We start from the raw sequence: 19,938 nt of genomic DNA, 5'->3' as shown, positions 1-19,938 counted from the left end.
CAGAGGAGAAATAGCAATGTATTACTTACAGATAACTAGAAAATCGTTAGAAGGAACACAACATTTTCGTTTCCATTTTCCAGTTTAGATGACCTATTTCTAACAGAATGCAATCATTTGAAAATTGACACAAAAAAGAATTGTTTTACAACTGAGAAACTACAAGAAATTCAAAGCTAGGAACTCATGTTTTAAAGCATACCAATATTTCCAAATTATATGAAAAGTATCCAGAACGAAATTATACTTAGTTTTCTTTATATACAAAGGTAACACTTATTTATGCTTCTTACCACCATGATTAAAAGAACAGTAGCTCAATGGTTTAAAGTAAATAGACAACGATATTGGATCCCTCATACTAATACTAACAATGGTAGCTCAAATTGTTGTATGAATAATTCCACATAGCTCATTGTCAAAGCAGCTTCTAGGAACGAACTGGTGAAACCATGAATACAAATTTATGAAAATCGAAAGGTAAAAGTTTAAAAAAGTCCATAAAACATTAGCACTAAGATATATAAGGTTAGATCACTGATCACACAAATGTCATAAGCATATGTTAAAAATTAAAAAACTAAAATTTGATACATTATCCAAATGAGGATTCTGTGCCACAAGAAGAAAAGTATCTTCTTGTATTGTATCTGGTCTCCTTTTATATCACTGTCGATCTTCTTCACATTGTTCCACTCCAGATTTGGTAAAAATGGAAGACATATGTGAATACTGATTAACTTTTGTCCTTTAATAGAGAATATTAAACAGCTATATTTATCAGACATTGAAGAATTTGTGCATATAGGTAAATTGCAGAGTTTGTATACATTATGCCAAATTCAGACATAATTTTATTAGTTTACCAATAGAGAAACTCACACAAGTATATAATTCAAGTTTCGAAAAGCTATGGTACGTAAAAGATTATGACTACAGGACCAAATATCTTTACAAATGCCTTCAGTTTTACCATATTTAAAATGATACAAATACAGTAAAGTGAACATTGTTCACTATATGCAAATATGTCACATTTCGAACACAGTCAATAAAATCTGTTTCAAAACAACCAGATACCTTAATCTTCTGCACTATACACAATGGCGGTGCCACAAAAATTATAATTATGAATTAAAGCTTTACATATAAAATTAAGTTAATTTCCCTAAAATGAGAACCAATCAATGGGCTATTGATGTCAACTAACACTCTTACTTCTGAAACCTCTCTCTGCCAATTTCTACTGACCTAATGAAGCTCACTGGCAGGTTCATGTGAGGTCTGTCTCCCATTTGTACTATGTCACATTGGTGTCCCATTACCGTGATTTTGGCTGGTTTCCCACTGGTGTGTATACCGATACCCTACTTCAGATCAACAGGTTTAATTCAGGATGTCCCAGAAATGACACTTGTATGTAATCTCTCATCCAGATGTAGTAGGGAATGCCTCCTGAGACTACTAGCCATGGTAAATGATATTCCACAAACACCACATTTGGATAGCTTTTTGAGGTTATGTATTAACATGTGCTTCTTGAGGGCATCATAGACAGCAAAGGATTCCCCACAAACGCGACATTTGTGTGGTTATTCGCCAGTATGATCTAATGTGCGCTTTTTGAGATAAGTAAGCTTAGTAAATGATTTCTCACAGATTTCACAAGTGTGTGATCTGTCTCTACTACGTATTAATGAGTGCCTCTTTGAAACATCTGACCGAGCAAAAGATTTCCCACAAACATCACATAGGTACAGTTTCAGGCCAATCTGAATTGAAGAGTGCGATTGGAGATGAGCAAACTGAGTAAAACATTTCCCACAAACATCGCATTTCTAACGTTTGTTACCTATATGGATTAAGGTGTGCATTTTAAGAGTACAAGACAGAGTAAATGATTTTCCACAAATTTCACATTTGTGTTTTCGCCGTGCAGTATGAATCAGTAAATGATTTTTTAAATTTTCAAATGTAGGAAAGCATTTTCCACAAACACGACATTTGTGTGTTTTTTTGCCAGTATGCACTAATGCATGCTTTTTGAGGCTTCTAGGCCTAATAAATTATTTCTCACATAAATTATGTGGTCTCTCTTTACGATGTATTAATAAATGCCTCTTGAAAACATCAGGACGAGCAAAAGATTTCCCACAAATATCACATAGGTACAGTCTCTGGGTAGAATGAGAGAATGTGTGGAACTGGAGATATGCTGGCTGAGTAAAACATTTTCCACAAAGTTCACATTTGTAAGGCTTCTTACCTATATGGATTTAGCTATGCTTTTTAAGACTACCAGAGTAAGTAAATGATTTTCCACAAACTTCACATATGTGTGGTCTGAATCCAGTATGTGTTAGTAAATGGACTTTCAGAGTACTAGACCTAGTAAAGCATTTTCTACAAACATCGCATTTGTGAAGACTCTGGGCAGTATGATTTACAGAGGGCGTTTTGAGATGGGATGACTTACTAAAAGATTTTTCACTGACATCACATTTGTGTGATCTCTCGCCAGTGTGAGTTAATTTGTGTGTTTTGGGATGGAAAATGGAAAAAATTCAGAAACATCGTCCAGTACGCCTTAGATAAGTTCGTACCGACTAAGGTCCAAAGCGAGGGGAAAGATCCACCGTGGTATAACAATCATGTACGAAAGGTACTACGGAAACAAAGAAAGCTTCATCATAGGTTTAAGAGTAGTCGAATCATAGCTGATAAGGAAAAGCTGAACGAAGCGAAAAAGAGCGTAAAGAGAGCAATGAGAGAAGCATTCAACGAATTCGAACATAAAACATTGGCAAACAATCTAAACAAGAACCCTAAAAAGTTTTGGTCATATGTAAAATCGGTAAGCGGATCTAAATCCCCTATTCAGTCACTCGTTGACCACGATGGCACCGAAACAGAGGACGACCGAAGAAAGGCAGAAATACTGAATTCAGTGTTCCGAAACTGTTTCACTGCGGAAAATCGTAACACGGTCCCTGACTTCAGCCGTCGCACGGACGCCAAAATGGAAAATATTGAAATAAACGATATCGGAATTGAAAAACAACTGCTATCACTTAGTAGCGGAAAAGCATCCGGACCAGACGAGATACCCTTAAGATTCTACAGTGATTATGCTAAAGAACTTGCCCCCTTTCTATCAGCAATTTATCGTAGATCGCTGGAAGAACGTAAAGTACCTAGCGACTGGAAGAAAGCGCAGGTCGTTCCCATTTTCAAGAAGGGTCATAAATCAGATGCGAATAATTATAGGCCTATTTCGCTTACGTCAGTCTGTTGTAGAATAATGGAACATGTTTTGTGTTCTCGTATTGTGACGTTCTTAGATAATACAAATCTCCTTCATCATAACCAACATGGATTCCGCAAACAGAGATCATGTGAAACTCAGCTCGCCCTATTTGCCCAAGAAATTCACAGTGCCGTAGACACTGGCGAGCAGATTGATGCCGTATTCCTGGACTTCAGGAAGGCATTTGATACGGTTCCGCACTTACGTTTAGTGAAAAAAATACGAGCTTACGGAATATCGGACCAGGTTTGTGATTGGATTCAGGATTTCCTAGAAGAAAGAACACAACATGTCATTCTTAATGGTTCAAAATCTGCAGATGTAGAGGTAATTTCGGGAGTACCGCAGGGAAGCGTGATAGGACCTTTATTGTTTACAATATACATAAATGACTTAGTTGACAACATCGGTAGCTCCGTGAGGCTATTTGCAGATGACACGGTTGTCTACAAGAAAGTAGCAACATCAGAAGACTCGTACGTACTCCAGGAGGACCTGCAGAGGATTAATGCATGGTGCGACAGCTGGCAGCTTTCCCTAAACGTAGATAAATGTAATATAATGCGCATACATAGGGGCAGAAATCCATTCCAGTACGATTATGCCATAGGTGGTAAATCATTGGAAGCGGTAACGACCGTAAAATACTTAGGACTTACTATCCGGAGCGATCTGAAGTGGAATGATCACATAAAACAAATAGTGGGAAAAGCAGGCGCCAGGTTGAGATTCATAGGAAGAATTCTAAGAAAATGTGACTCATCGACGAAAGAAGTAGCTTACAAAACGCTTGTTCGTCCGATTCTTGAGTATTGCTCATCAGTATGGGACCCTTACCAGGTTGGATTAATAGAAGAGATAGACATGATCCAGCGAAAAGCAGCGCGATTCGTCATGGGGACATTTAGTCAGCGCGAGAGCGTTACGGAGATGCTGAACAAGCTCCAGTGGCGGACACTTCAAGAAAGGCGTTACGCAATACGGAGAGGTTTATTATCGAAATTACGAGAGAGCACATTCCGGGAAGAGATGGGCAACATATTACTACCGCCCACATATATCTCGCGTAATGATCACAACGAAAAGATCCGAGAAATTAGAGCAAATACGGAGACTTACAAGCAGTCGTTCTTCCCACGCACAATTCGTGAATGGAACAGGGAAGGGGGGATCAGATAGTGGTACAATAAGTACCCTCCGCCACACACCGTAAGGTGGCTCGCGGAGTATAGATGTAGATGTAGATAAGACTGATTAATCGATTTCCCATGAAATTCACATTTTTTGATTTCTTCACTATCGTGTACTGTAGCTTGTTTTTTGAGAAGATTGGACTGAGTTAGAGATTTCTCGTTAACGACAGATCTTTGTGGACTGAGATTATCAGTTGTAGTGAAGGATTTCGTGGAAGAATCGAGTTTGTGTGGTCTGTCATCAGCACACATTATTTCATGGGACTGGGTTCTACGAAATTTATCACTGATTCTGCCACATTGATATCTCTGTTCACTAATCCCTGGCATCGTCATACAATGTGTGCTGAAGCTGCTGTGGCTGACAGATACATCTACAGACCATGTACAGCTATGTGCTGTTGACTGAACACCATAAATGTTCAGCTTCTTGTCCGACGAAAAGCTCTGCTTGCGTGAACTGCAGCCAAAGTCTTGAAACTCCTTTTCCTTCACTTTGCAGCTATTTCTAGTGTATGATTTGCTCTCCTGGGTACAAAATACTTGTGTTTCTACACTATTTCCGTCAAAATGCGCTGATTTGTCTGCAACGATCTTCGGATTATCAGCAGTAACTTCTTGCAGCCATGTTCCTTCTAATAACGCGTTACCAGGCTCAACGATAGTACTTCTTAGCCTGAAACATGAATATGAGTGCAATATGTAGCTATTTCACTGTATGCAGATAAATGAATTCTGAATTGAAAGTATTTCAAATATACGCAAAACAAAATTTATATTCCATTTCTACCGAACTAATGTGTTTATATAAATATTTTCCTGAGTTTCAACTCCCAGTAGCTTAGGATATCAAAATACATATTACACAAACAAAGCACAAATAAAAGATAGGTATAGTACCTAGTGTGATACAAAAATTGTTGAAGAGCATGTTCTAAATAGGTAACAACAAAAATCATGCACAAATAACAATGCCAATAACAATCAAAAGTATTTAGTGTGGCAGTGTGATCAAATAATGTTACTAGCTCATTAGTTAGGGAATGCACCATAAGAAGCACAGATTGGCAATAGGGCGGTTGTGGCTTTTTAACTGAGATTGGTACGAAACTAAAAAAAGCAAGGGTGAGAGGGTGAATCTGTTTCATTACTATTAAATATTGCCCAATTAATAGATTTCATTCACATTCGAATTGAGAGATCTCAGTGAGTAGATGAATACTAAATATCGTCTGTTTGCGAAGATAAAAGTGTGTGAGGAAGAAGAGTACAGTAAGCAGACACTGTATGAGGGTACATCAGAACGCCACTGATAAACTTTCAGAGGGTGTTTTGGTATATTATCTGGCTATTTTGGGATAAGGGACATTTGCTCTACAGCACCTCATCAGAGTTATTGCACTTTGTTTGGTTTCTGGTCCCAGTTATCTTTGTATTTGGATTCCACTGACTATAGTTCACAACAGTGCAAGTGTCGAAAGTATGCAGAGTGTGTCCTGATCCCATTCGCTCATGGTACCTGCCTTGGACAATGGTTATGACCTGCTTACCTCATTGCCACTAAGTCTGCATTCACTACTACTCAGTTGTGTGTAGGGTTTGGTTTTCCAGCAGTGTCAGTTGTGCTTTACCTGTGATATGCACCAGTACTATGGATACATTTGCTGATGAAGATTTCACTGTGTATGAGTTCACTGAATGTGATGCTAGAATGGCAGGGCGCCAGTGTGCTGATCTGCTGCCACACTGACGGCAACTGCATCACAACACTTTTACTTCTGTACGTAGGCGCATATGAGAGACAGGATATTTCTATGTCAGATTGGAAGGTAATGACATTGTGGCGTAAGATAGAAACCTAAATAGGGAAGGAAATGCGTTACATGTGTTTCACGGCATTACTGTAGTCAGCACATTGCGAAAGCTCTGGGCAAAAGTCAGTTAGAAAGTGTATCCATAAAATGTGCATTTCTTGCAGCCAACAGACTTCCCAATTCGATTGGCATTTATAGATTATTCGCTGCAGCAGTGTGCACAAAACCCCAGTTTTCATGGTTTAGTTTTGTTCATAGTGTGTTTAAAAGGGTATGCTCAAAAGAGTAGGCATGTTGAGCAGTAACAATAGCCATGTACACGATGACGAAAATCGATAAACACTGGTGTATCCTATCAACAGACACCTGCTGTGAATGTATGGTCTGATACGGTCAAACACTTTGTTACTCGACTGTACATACTAAATAATGCAATGAACAGATTCATGTACAAAATTATCACTTAGCCTGTTCGTCCGCAGTCCTTCGAAGCTGTTCGGCTTAGAATTCGCTTACTGACGTGGTTTAAATGTGAGGGGTGCTGAAACACTGTTAGGAACCACACTGAAGTACTGTCTGGGTGGCAATGTGCTGGTGATGGTGGCCCTCCTCCATGGCCAGCTCAGTTACTGGGCATGACACCAATTAAATTTCTCTTCTGGGGGAATGTGAAGAATCTAGTTAATGTGACTCTGGCCAGTACTGACACGGACCAGGTTGCTGGAATTGTCCCAGCTGTAGTACTAGTGCGAGAAACTCCTGGAAATTTTAGGCATGTAAACCATTGGCTCACAATCAGACCAATCAATAGTAATGGGAATGACAGACCCTCACCTACTACCATTGTTGCAGGTTGAAATACGCGGAACCTTATCAGAATGGTCTCAGAAGTACAGGCAAGAAATTGATGATCTCCTGTCGAAGATCTTCAGTACTATGTTAGCATCTAGAACACTGCGAGAGTGACTATGTACTTGGTATGATTGAATAAAATGAATAAAATGTTGGTAAATTTGTGAACAGGATAAGAAAAATGGCAAGAATGTTATATCTACCAGATACTGAGACAAATATAATATAGTATATACTGTATATACTGTATATATACTGTATATAATGTATAAAACGAAGTAATCGATGCTTAGGGAACGAACCCCAAAATAAGTTGCTACAACAAATCAGAGCATCACCGAGTTTGCCATCGTAATGGACACTACACTGGATCCATCGAAGGTAGATTAGCTAGCGTTGTACTCAGATATGCAGTACTAACCAGATCGGAATGTGGATAAACAGTGGATACAGAAGTAAAAGAATTATTCTAGGTCTTTATGCAGTCATCAAATATGACGCGGCAGATCTAAACAAGCAGGTGACAAAATTATTTTCTATTGACAAAAATATTGATATTAAAAAGTGTGTGGGACGAGGTTACGATGGGACCAGTGTGACGAGTGGTATTTATAATGGTTTACAAAAGCAGATTAAGAATACTCAGCCAAATGTTTAGTATGTACATTGCGCCAGTCATAATTAGAATTTAGTGATAAATGATGCCGTTAGCAATTGTGTGGAAATACATTTTCCGCAACAGTGCAAAACTTACGTACATTTTTGGGACTAGCACTGAGCGTGGGGATCTACTGTCTAAATTCGCTGGGCCATCAGAAAGCACTCTGCAAAAAATTAAATCTGACCAAATTGTCTAGAGGAGTTAATACGCTGTCTTTAATAAAATTTCTTCTTTTAATATAATCAAGGAATTGTCAGAAACAGTATTGAAAGGTTCCGGCAAAGACGACCATAGCGGAGCACTGCAGAAGTAAAACAAAAATGCTAAGTTTCGAATCCGTATTCCTCTGTGAATTCATTCACCAAATATTGAATGACATCAATTATAGTTCCAAAATTTAAAAAAAATGCGATATCTATTTGGATGAGACAAGTAGAGCTTTAGCAGATGTCAAAATAAAACTGATATTTTTTTAGAAATGATTCTGAATCATTCATGTGCAAAGACAGTGAAACTGCAAAAAGGTAGGACACAGATACGAATTTTAACGAAAAACTGCAAAAGAAAGTTGAACACCATTTCAATGAACCAGCTTCTGAGCACCGATTTTGAAACAGGGATGAAATATTTAAAGTTATTATTTTCAAAAATGCATTGGATACAATAACATTTCAGTTACATACACGTTTTACTTGCATGAGTGTAGTCTGTCAAATATTTAATTTCCTGACAACATCATAGGTCTCCTATTTATCGTCATTTTATAATACATATCAATTTGTTCTACCTAAATTGACTCCGACTGTTAACCAATTGCCGGCCGGAGTGGCCGAGTGGTTAAAGGCGCTACAGTCTGGAACCGCACGACCGCTATGGTCCCAGGTTCGAATCCTGCCTCGGGCATGGATGTGTGTGATGTCCTTAGGTTAGTTAGGTTTAAGCAGTTCTAAGTTCTAGGGGACCACAGCAGTTGAGTCCCATAGTGCTCATAGCCATTTGAACCATTTTTTTTTGTTAACCAATTATATAAGAAAATTGTAACTAATATGGAATGCTAGAAAACGACATTACGGAAGTGATTACCGCAGTTTTATGATTTTACTCAATACCTGTCTCCTGTGCAACAGTCAAAAGATCACTCAGAAAACTGAAAATAATCATAACTCATTTAAGGAACGGCATGGGTCTACCTCGACTCCGACTTTTTGCACTCATAGTAATCGAAAACAAGGTCGCATCAACCATAGATTTAACGGTATTTCTTCGCCATTTGCAACAACTAAAGCCTGAAAGAGACTGTAAAATAAATGTTAAAATAGAATTGACTACTTCGTTTTAGTGTCTACCTATATTATCAGTTTTAATCTACTACAGCCACGAAAACATGGCCCCTAACTCCGACGCTTCCGCCGCAAAGTTTTCGTGAACTGGGATACTGAATGGCACATCCTGAGTACACGAAATAAACTCCTTGTTATCAAGGCGACAATGAAAGTGGGGCGGTCATCCATGCGAGCCACCCGCAGTGACTCTGTCCACCTTTGCCGGTTCTGCATTGGCCACATGTGGCTACCACACGGTCACCTTCTCCGCTGCGAGCACCCACCACACTGTCGCTATAGCTCCCACATGACTGTCGTCCACATCTTGTTGGAGTGCCCTTCCCAGCTCCCTACCTACAGTGTTGGGTGACAAAGCCTCAAGGCTGATTTAGTTGTACGTTTTATTCGCGAGGGTGGCTTTCATCATGCAGTCTAAGGGAGGGTGTCTGGCCTTCTCCCATGCCTCCACCCTGCGTCGATTTTATCCCTTAGTAACTATTTCCTTGTATTTTGTTTGCCTTGGTGTTTGTCTTTTCCCTGTGTGTGTTCACCTCGCCTTGTCTTCTAGCCTGGAGATTTTAGTGTGTTGCAGAGTGGCTGGTCCACCCTTTGCTACTCTTGTGATCTGCCAGCCCAGGCCATCTGCTGTATGATTTTATTTCCTTCTTATACTTTTTTAGTGTATGGTTCGCTTCTCTCGTTTCGTCTTTTCGTGTGGTTCCCCATTACTTGTATGTCCTTTTACTTTCCCAAAGTTCATTTTTTTAACTGTATTACCTTGAAACATGTTCGCTTGAAGGAAGAAGGGACTGATGACCGTGTAGTTTGGTCAATTTATACCCCAAGTCAAGCAACCAACCATTTAACGTGCCCTTAACATACGTTCTACACATTTCCAGAGCACTACAAATAAATTTAATCCCTACACTATCTCTTCCATTTTTTAACGTCACGTTTTCTGCCATTTCCCATTTATACCATGTGAGAACCTCATGAAGTAGTAACGCTCCTCGTGCATTCATCCCTAGCCCCTCAGTTTTAGTAACTGGATAAAATGATATTTTTCATGTTAATAATGGATATTATGCTGTTATTGCACTGCTACATAGTTAAATAGAGGCTTTCATGTTAGGAAACCATGAGAGAGAAGCGTCGAAGGTATTCGACATTTCCTTTCAGTCATCCAGATGTTACTCGTCAGCCGGCCGCGGTGGTCTAGCGGTTCTAGGCGCGCAGTCCGGAACCGCGCGACTGCTACGGTCACAGGTTCGAATCCTGCCTCGGGCATGGATGCGTGTGATGTCCTTAGGTTAGTTAGGTTTAAGTAGTTCTAAGTTCTAGGGGACTGATGACCACAGATGTTAAGTCCCATAGTGCTGAGAACCACTTGAACCACTTGTTACTCGTCCTTGTAGACGAGGACGTTGTCTGAGGATACAGCTTATGGCCTCTGCTAAACCGGTAAATACGATGAGAAAAATAGCATCATCTTATACCTCTTTGTGAAGCACATGAGATTTTAGTTTCGACTGAGTTTACGGTGTGCATATAACGTACAGGGGCCAACGGCAACGCCTTTGCTGTAGTGGTAACACAGGTTCCCGTTAGAGTACCGAAGTTAAGCGCAGTTGGGCTTGGCTAGCACTCGGATGGGTCACCATCCCGAACTGGCAAATGCTGCTGGTAAGCGGGGAGCACTCAGCGCTTCTGAGGCCAACTGAGGAGATGCCTGGCTGAGGAGTAGCTGCACCGGTCACGAAAACTGACGACGGCCTCGTTATCCCAGTATGCGACACTTGCACGGAGTGACTTGTACGGAGAGAGAATGTGTTGGCATTGGCACGGAGCCGAGGACACTGTAGGTTGTGGACAGGGTGCCCCAGAAGTAGGGATACACCAGCCTGCCCTCCGCTGTCTCCGACGTATTCTGAGGAAAGCCAGAGCCCATTTCCTGCACGAAGTTCCCTGTCCATGCAACAGTTCGTTGTGTGCTGAACACTGACAACAGTCTATAGAGTGGTGAGAAACATATGAACATCTTTTTTTTTTAAATAAAAAAAAGAAAGCCATTAAAATTGACTTGCCTCGATGGAACTCTGCATCTCTGATGATACACTTCGAAATTACCATAGTCCCTGCAACTAACAGTTTATTTCCTGTAACAACGGTTACTGCTTGCAGTTATCATCCGAATGTTTACTCATTAGTGAAACATCTGCAAGACAATGCACACTATCACGGACACCGGATTGATCGACTGATCGCACACTTTGACGGGAAAAGAAGAAAAAAGTCAGGAATGAAAGCTAACGAAACGATTGAAAAAGCTTTAAGGAAACTTCGAACTGATGGGATCTTAAAGTCATTTCTGTGTTGTGGGGCCTATGCACGGAAATTACAATGACGACTAAAACGTCAGAATGTTTGGAAAATTAGTAAATATTGAAATGTAGTTTAAAGTAAACATTGGCAATCGAGTAAGCATAGCAAAATTTGGTAAATAGATTTAATGTGGGCGACAAGAGACTACATTTTTGTGGTGTTCCCTGGAAACGACGCGAAGAGAGCTGAATGTCGTTTGAAATTCGTAAAATATTCTATAATAAAGTCTGATAAACTATCTCAATGGCCAAGCCTTTTGTAAGGAATAATCGCAGCTTTCGCCTTGAGCCGTTCTTAGAATCAAACATCTGTGAGTGCAGCCAACGAGTACAAAATCTGTGGCGCGGAAACGCACGCAAATGACAACCAATTAAATGCTTACTTTCTCCCTGCGTTAGAAGATGACTGAACCAGCAAGAAACTGGTAAAGACAAAATAAGTTATCATTAAAAATATGACGGGTCGCAGTTTTGCAACCCTTCAACGTACGTTCGAACTAGTTTCTAGTAACGCTTGAGTACAACAGGCCTATTGAGGATGCGGCTACTCGAGCAATGGCGATCACGCTTCCTCGCCGTGTGTGCTGTGAGCGCTCGCCTTAAAATGGGACGGCGAGACGCCGTCACGTGTGCAAATAATATGCTGCCCTCAGAGGGATGAGTATAACGAAGTTCGGCGTAGCCTTAGATGTGAACATACAGTTTATACAGCGCTGTGATTACTCGCACACTTCACTCAATATTTAAGTTCTCTTCTACTTTCCCGATAGCAACAACATTTTAAAATCGTTAGTATTATGTAGAGTAGTACCAATACCTAAGTTCTGAAGCACAAAGCTTCATTGGTTTTCGAGTCCTGACCTTTTAATGTTATTTTAATGGTGTTCTTAAAAACTAACTTTTGGTACTGACACAACAATTTTCACATTCCGGACTTTGCTGGTACATTCACAAGACATACTTCAACGGCTCCATACGTTCATTCTATGTGAAATATCAGTAATTAGGTTTCAGCGCTTTTTTTAAATTTCAGCTTTAAATATTCTTTAATTATCGATACATAAAAGTGAGGAGGAATAAACAAATTACATTTTCGATAATGTAAATGAATAGAAGCATGTAAACGCGACAAGACTACTTCCTCCAAAAGTTTCATTGAGGTTGGTTAATATTTATAATAATAAAGTTGCCACTCAGCTCAGCAAAACAAAAAAAAAGGTTTTAACATTTTATGAAAAAATGAATGTTGCTAAAAGCACATACCCATTAAAATTCACCGACACCATAATGATTTCCCTTACTGGTTTTATGAGGCTGCTTCTTGTAATTTCAAGATCAGGGTAACCTTTCTCTTGAATTTTCGGTACATAAATCTACTCACAAGCTTCTTAACGAGATGCATTGGTAGGGTTATCTGATTGTAAGGTAATCCCAATTACCTTGGAGCATACTGACTCTACTGAACAGGACCTCAATGTATTCCCTAAATTTATATTTACACAGTCACTAGGCAAAGTAACTGATTTCCAACGACTGCCTGTATTGACTGCCAATTGTTTCACTTCAGTTTTCCTGGAAATTTAGCAACTTGCTTTTCGTAGTCTGAGTTATGCCAAGGCCGAAATAAAGATGGTTTTGTTTGATGGCGATAGAAATCGGAAATTATTTTTGACATCTTTCGTTGCGCCACAGCCCCTTACGCAGTCAGTATTTAAAACATTTGTTAGACGTACGTATAATTCGAATTCATCCAAAGAGTTTTGAGATTCAAGAGCAAACATTGTGTAGGCGTGAAATTTTTCAAAGTAAGATGGAAGTTTTAGATTGAAGTCTTCCTTTAAACGGAGAGGAGCTGCTTTTAAAGGAATGAAAGCTAGCGTGGTGGTTGGGTTAGAAACTTCAAAGTGATCAGACACTTCAACATTTACGTATCAGTGCAGGAAGCCTAATCTGTATGTTTATTATATGCGGTGGAGCCATGGTAAGTTACTGTTTTATTAATACACTTCAAAACTCTGAACGCGACCGAAAAATTCATTTTACAAATACATTACAATAGGTTTGAGTGTAAAGGGTTATGCACACTTGAAAGGCAAACAGCGAGAAGCCGAAGTGCAGGAACTAAAAAAAAAAGTTTGCTTTTGAGCAGTCTGACTGGAGAAAGCACATACGGAAGCAGAGAAACAAACGTCTCAATTATTTGCCCAACATTTCCACTATGAAAATAGATTTTTGTTTTCAGGAGGAACACTCAACGAATGAAACTGAAGTTGTGTCAAGTTACCATACTGCTTTTCACGTTGAAAAGGATAGCGCTGTTTCACTGTTTTCGATTTATGTTAACAGGAAACATCGTTAGAGGTGCAACTATTGCATGGTGAGTCTTATAGCGAAATTGGTCTCCTAGACTTCTGATTACCCAAAGTAGTTTTTTAGATTACAAGTCTGTAGCTACGATTATCTCGCTCTTTAGACTTACTTTTTACGCGATAAGATGGTCGAAATCCACGCACAGAAATTCACTGGCAGACTTGAACTTAAGAGCTTGTATTCGAATTAGCATTACTTGACACTGGATCCTTTAGTGAACAGCAAACTAAGTATTAGTCATTGATATTATGTGTGGATTTTTTTTTGTTTATTTATAGGCGCAATCACATTCTTATGACAGAGTCATTACTTTTCCGTGGCAAGTTACGACGCACTGTCCTTTTTAAATTATCGGAAGTCCTAAATGCTATTTTAACCCCGTTTCTTGGAAATATATGTTCAATTTTATCTGATGTTTTGCCTAGATATTTTATATCTGTATAAGACCGCGGTTTTACTTTTTATACCTAGTTTGACAACGCATGAACCTGTGTTCAATGTGTACCGCCCTTAGGTATGAACTATTGTATGTCCCACAAATTCAGTAGACCACTAATAAGCCTGGTTATATATTGCACTTATTTTCAGATTTTAATATAAATTTACTTTTGTATTGTTATAGAGTCTGAAGAGGGTCATTGTAGGGTCGAAGCCGGTTATGACTGTGTCATAAGAATGTGACTGCGTCTATAAATAAACAAAAAAATTTTACAAAATAATCAATCCCTCACTCCATTGACAAAATGTCTTTTTTTTTCAAGATATTCTGTGTGTGGAAACGAAATATAGATTTTTCAATTTAAATTTCGTTCTAAACCGGCAGCCATCATAAGGCTGCAACAGTCGTAATAAATATCATGTTTCTTGTTTATCTGTACCCAGTTCTTTTCATCATCAAGATATTAAAAAAAGCCGTTGAATTTCAGTGTCGGGTCTCATTAACGCAGTAGTAATAAAAACAAATTCGCCACGAAACGTTTTTAATGAGCCATCTTGAAGCGATACGCGATTGCTCATTGGTGTGGTTTGAGCGCGAAGCAGACAGCACGAGCAGCCGTGCTGGACTGCTGGACTTGCCGAGAGCGCCTTAATGCACCTGTGAGAGGCCGGCTAGACCGGCGAGAGACCTGTGAGAGGCCCGGCTAGGCCTCTTCAGACGGTGTTTGTTTGTTTGTTTGTTTGTTTAATGTACTGGGCTGTATAAGTCGCTAAATGTATCATGTATACACATATCTGAGAAGTGTTCGTGTGAATAACCTTTGAAAGAAGAGAGGCAGCATCAGACATACGTTCATATTGCCAGAGTACCTGTGCCTGCTGTTTGCCGGATATCGCGTGTGTCGGAGAGTACGGCATGCGGCCGCTACTCGTGCAGGCGCTGACCTCTCGGCTGCTCCGTCTCCCTCAGTTCGACACTCACTGCCACAGAAGGACGTGGAACGCCGCAGTGCTCGGCTGCTGTGACCTGTATGGGGAAGTCCGATAACAGGGACTCGTGTATCAGCTTATCTCTTACTGGGAGTGGTGATTGCCAGATGCGCCCTTTGTAGATAAATGGTTCAAATCGCTCTGAGCACTATGAACTGCTGAGGTCATCAGTCCCCTATAACTTAGAACTACTTAAACCTAACTAAGCTAAGGACATCACACGCATCCATGCCCGCGGCAGGATTCGAACCTGCGACCGCAGCGGTCGCGCGGTTCCAGACTGTAGCGCCTAGAACCGCTCGGCCACTCCGGCCGGCGTGTAGATAAATCTCGCAAAGTTTGAAAACAGACTCGTAACAAATAAGGTAGTCGGTCTTTCTCTTTTGCGTAAAAATTTTTAATTTTTGTTTCATAATACGTTCAGTATCATTAAGATTTATAAATTATGTTACTGCTGATCCATCTGTCAAAGTCGTAGGACAGCTGTTATTATTAGGAGCGTCTCAAGGCTTTCAGTATACCTTTCTAAACTTGGCGCTGTGAGATTCGAACTGTCCTTGAATACAAGTAACAAGTTTGAGGCACATCCACATGGGGGCTTTCAGCAGGAACTACAAATGGTCTCGAAAAGAGCACGGAAACAGATGTTACGTTGAAAGTGTCCTCAAAGTATTTTTAAAACTATCGTTGTAATTCCTTCAACGTCACAAAGAATCCCTCAGACCTCGGTTTTTTTTAACGACACTGAACGTATGGTACTCAACCGTCTTTGTCAGAATATCTCCCTTCTACAACGCGATTTTCTTTTTAAATGGTAACTCATGAAATGAGAAGAAAGGTATCTTGTAGTGTCTTATAGCAGGCAATGTGCAGGCAATTCAGCTAAAAATGTGGAGTCTGCAATCCATTGCGGGTATTCTAATTTTCGTTCCTGTATTCATTTTTTTCTTCATAAATTGAACAACAGCGAATTTTAATTGAAAAATCGTCCCAGCCATGCCACTTCAGTAGGTCAACGTACTTTTCAGTAATATGCACTGAAGCACCAAATAAACTGGTACAGGCGTGCGTATTCAAATAGACAGATATCTAAATAGGTAGAATACGACGCTGCGGTCGGAAACGCCTAAATGAGACAACAAGTGACTGCCGCAGTTGTTAGATTGGTTAATGATGCTACAATAGCAGGTTATCAAGATTTAAGTCAGTTTCAACGTGGTGTTACAATCGGCGCACGAGCGATGCGACACAGGATCTCCGAGGTAGCGATCAAGTGGGGAGTTTACCGTACGACCAACTCACGAGTTTAGCATCAAACTCCGACATTGCTGTGCCCGTAAAAGGATCCTGCAAGAACGGGACAAAGGACCACTGAAGAGAATCATTCAACATCACAGAAGCGCAACCCTTCCTCCAATTGGTGAAAATTTCAGTGCTAGGTCACCAACAAGTATCATCGTGGGAACCATTCATCGAAACATCATTGATAAAATATTTTGGTGCCAAAGGCCCACTCGTCTACCCTTGCAGACCTGGGCCCGTGAACACCGACATTGGACTGTTGATGACCAGAAACATATTGCCTGGTCAGAAGAGTCTCGTTTCAAATTGTATCGAGCGGATGAGCATGTACGAGTATGGAGGCATTCTCACGAATGCATGGACCGTGCATGTCGGCAGTGGACTGTTCAAACCGGTCGAAGCTCTGTAATGGTGTGGCGCTTGTGCACTTGCTGTGATATGGGACCCTCGCTAAGCCTAGATACGTAAGCATCCTGTCTCATAACCTGCATCCACTCATGTACATCGTACATTTTGGTGGCCTTCGGCAATTCCAGCAGCACACTGTGACACACCGCATGTCCATAATGGCTACAGTTTCGCACCGGGAACGCTCTTCTGAGTTTAAACACTTCTGCTGGCCACCAAACTTCCCAGATATCAGCATTGTTGATCAGAGCTGTGATGCCTTGCATCGTGCTGTTCAGAGGAGATCTCCACCTCCTCGTACGGATTTATTGCAGCCTCGCTGGATTCATGGTGTCATTTCCCTCCAGCACTACTTTAGACATTAGTGAAGTCCATGCCACGTCGTTTTGCGGCACTTCTGCGCAGTCGCCGAAGTCCAACACGATATTAGGCCGGTGTACCACTTTCTTTGGCTCTTCGTTGTATGAAACGGCCATACTCTTCGTTCAGTTCCACTGAAAACTGCTGCAGCTGACAATCCATGTGACTTCAGATATTTTACCATTCGTGAAATGCTCGAGGACTGAAAATTTATTATAGACTGCATTTTTATGTACAGAACAATGAATTCCATTTGTCGACCATTCCAGTTTTCCGCCCTTTCATTGTTAGTTTAACCTTCTGCATGGATTGTAAAGTCTTTTTGTAACGAACATGAAGTCTCTGTCATTTATGGAAAGTCAGTATTCTCATTCCTCCTTTTTTGTAAACAGTGACTGGACTTATGAACATCCTTCATGCAACGAAAAAGTAGCGAACGCTAAACCGCGCTTACAGCACGATTCTGCCGAAGAAGGAGAGGTTTGGCGACGGAAAAATGCCGCACAGATATGCTGAATGAAATGTCGCGCTGTTCTGCGAACTTTGAGAGGGTCCGAGGAAATCCGAACCTCGTCACACACTTGGCATGCGCACGCTGCACGTGTTAAGTTTGCCACGCCGCGGCCGGCCTTGCCCTAGATAAAAGCTTCCAGGTGACGGCGGTAGATGGCAGCACTTTTAATACTCAGCTGTTTAATGAAGTGTACCATGTGCTGCTCAGTTACTCTGTGTAGCAGCGAGTCTGTGGTTTATAGACTGCTTTGGGCACTGAAAAGTAATCACATTGGAGTCCCAAAGAAAGGTCGTCAAGAAATACTTCAATGAAGACGACGCAAATACTGAAACAGTGTAAAATCTTCAAAACTAGTATGTTCAGTAACAAACGCTATATTTCCTACATTAAGAGCACACTGAAAATCTCTAAGCATTGCTAAGTGTGAAGAATTCAGACTACTCAGACACGAAAGAATTTTAATGTCACCATCTCTCACTTAAACAGAAACTAAGACACTGGTGATGAAGGCAATACTTTCGGTAGGAAATTAAAACGTTTGTATCATAAAAATTAAAGAAATCAGTAAGCTGATTTGGGAACTTCCTACTAATACTTTGGTGAAGCTGAATACAAGTTGTGAAGCGATACTATCAGTAGCCATTCAATTTTATTTTCCATTGAACATCATAATCATTAATTACATAAGAAGTACACAACAAAACTATGTTTCCTTAGTTAAATAAACGGCTTGACCAGTTCACATCCTGTTGTTGCAATTCAGAAATGATAATTATCTACACTCCTTTTTATAAGAACAAATAACTAACCTCGTTTTGCGGTATTTGCTCCAATTAACCACAAACTTATCATCTCCACAATGAGCTACTGTCTGCTGGTAACAGAAGCGCTAAATAAGCAGCGTTTGAGAAAAATAAGGTGTATCCAGAAAGTACGTTTCGATGGTGGCACAGAAAACCAAATCATCACTAAGCAAACTACACTACTGGCCATTAAAATTGCTACACCACCAAGGTGACGTGCTACAGACGCGAAATTTAACCGACAGGAAGAAGATGCTGTGATATGCAAATGATAAGCTTTTCAGAGCATTCGCACAAGGTTAGCACCGGTGGCGACACCTACAACGTGCTGACATGAGGAAAGTTTCCAACCGATTTCTCATACACAAACAGCAGTTGACCGGCGTTGCCTGGTGAAACGTTATTGAGATGCCTCGTGTAAGGAGGAGAAATGCGTACCATCACGTTTCCGACTTTGATAAAGGTCGCATTGTAGCCTATCTGGATTGTGATCTATCGTATCGTGACGTTGCTGCTCGCGTTGGTCGAGATCCAATGACTGTTCGCAGAATACGGAATCGGTGGGTTCAGGAGGGTAATACGGAACGCCGTTCTGGATCCCAACGGCCTCGTATCACTAGCGGTCGAGATGACAGGCATCTTATCCGCACGGCTGTAACGGATCGTGCAGCCACGTCTCGATCCATTAGTCAAGAGATGGGGACGTTTGCAGCAGCATGGACTATCAACTCGGAGACCATGACTGTGGTTACCCTTGACGCTGCATCACAGACAGGAGCGCCTGTGATGGTGTACTCAACGACGAACCTGGCTGCGTGAATGGCAAAACGTCATTTTTTCGGAGGAATCCAGGTTCTGTTTACAGCATCATGATGGTCGCATCTGTGTTCGGTGACATCGCGATGAACGCACATTGCAAGCGTGTGGTATGAGGTGCCATTGGTTACACGTCTCGGTCACCTCTTGTTCGCATTGACGGCACTTTCAACAGTGGACGTTACATTTCAGACGTGTTACGACCCGTGGCTCTACCCTTCATTCGATCACCGCGAAACCCTACATTTCAGCAAGCTAATGCACAACCGCATGTTGCAGGTCCTGTACAGGCCCTTCTGAATACAGGTAATGTTCGACTGCTGCCCTTGCCAGCACATTCTTCAGATCTCTCACCATTTGGAAGCTTCTGGTCAGTGGTGGCCGAGGAAGTGTCTCGTCACAATACG

The sequence above is a fragment of the Schistocerca americana genome, chromosome 11 (assembly GCF_021461395.2).
Source record: "Schistocerca americana isolate TAMUIC-IGC-003095 chromosome 11, iqSchAmer2.1, whole genome shotgun sequence".
Taxonomy (NCBI): domain Eukaryota; kingdom Metazoa; phylum Arthropoda; class Insecta; order Orthoptera; family Acrididae; genus Schistocerca; species Schistocerca americana.
This window is presented reverse-complemented; position numbering follows the sequence as displayed.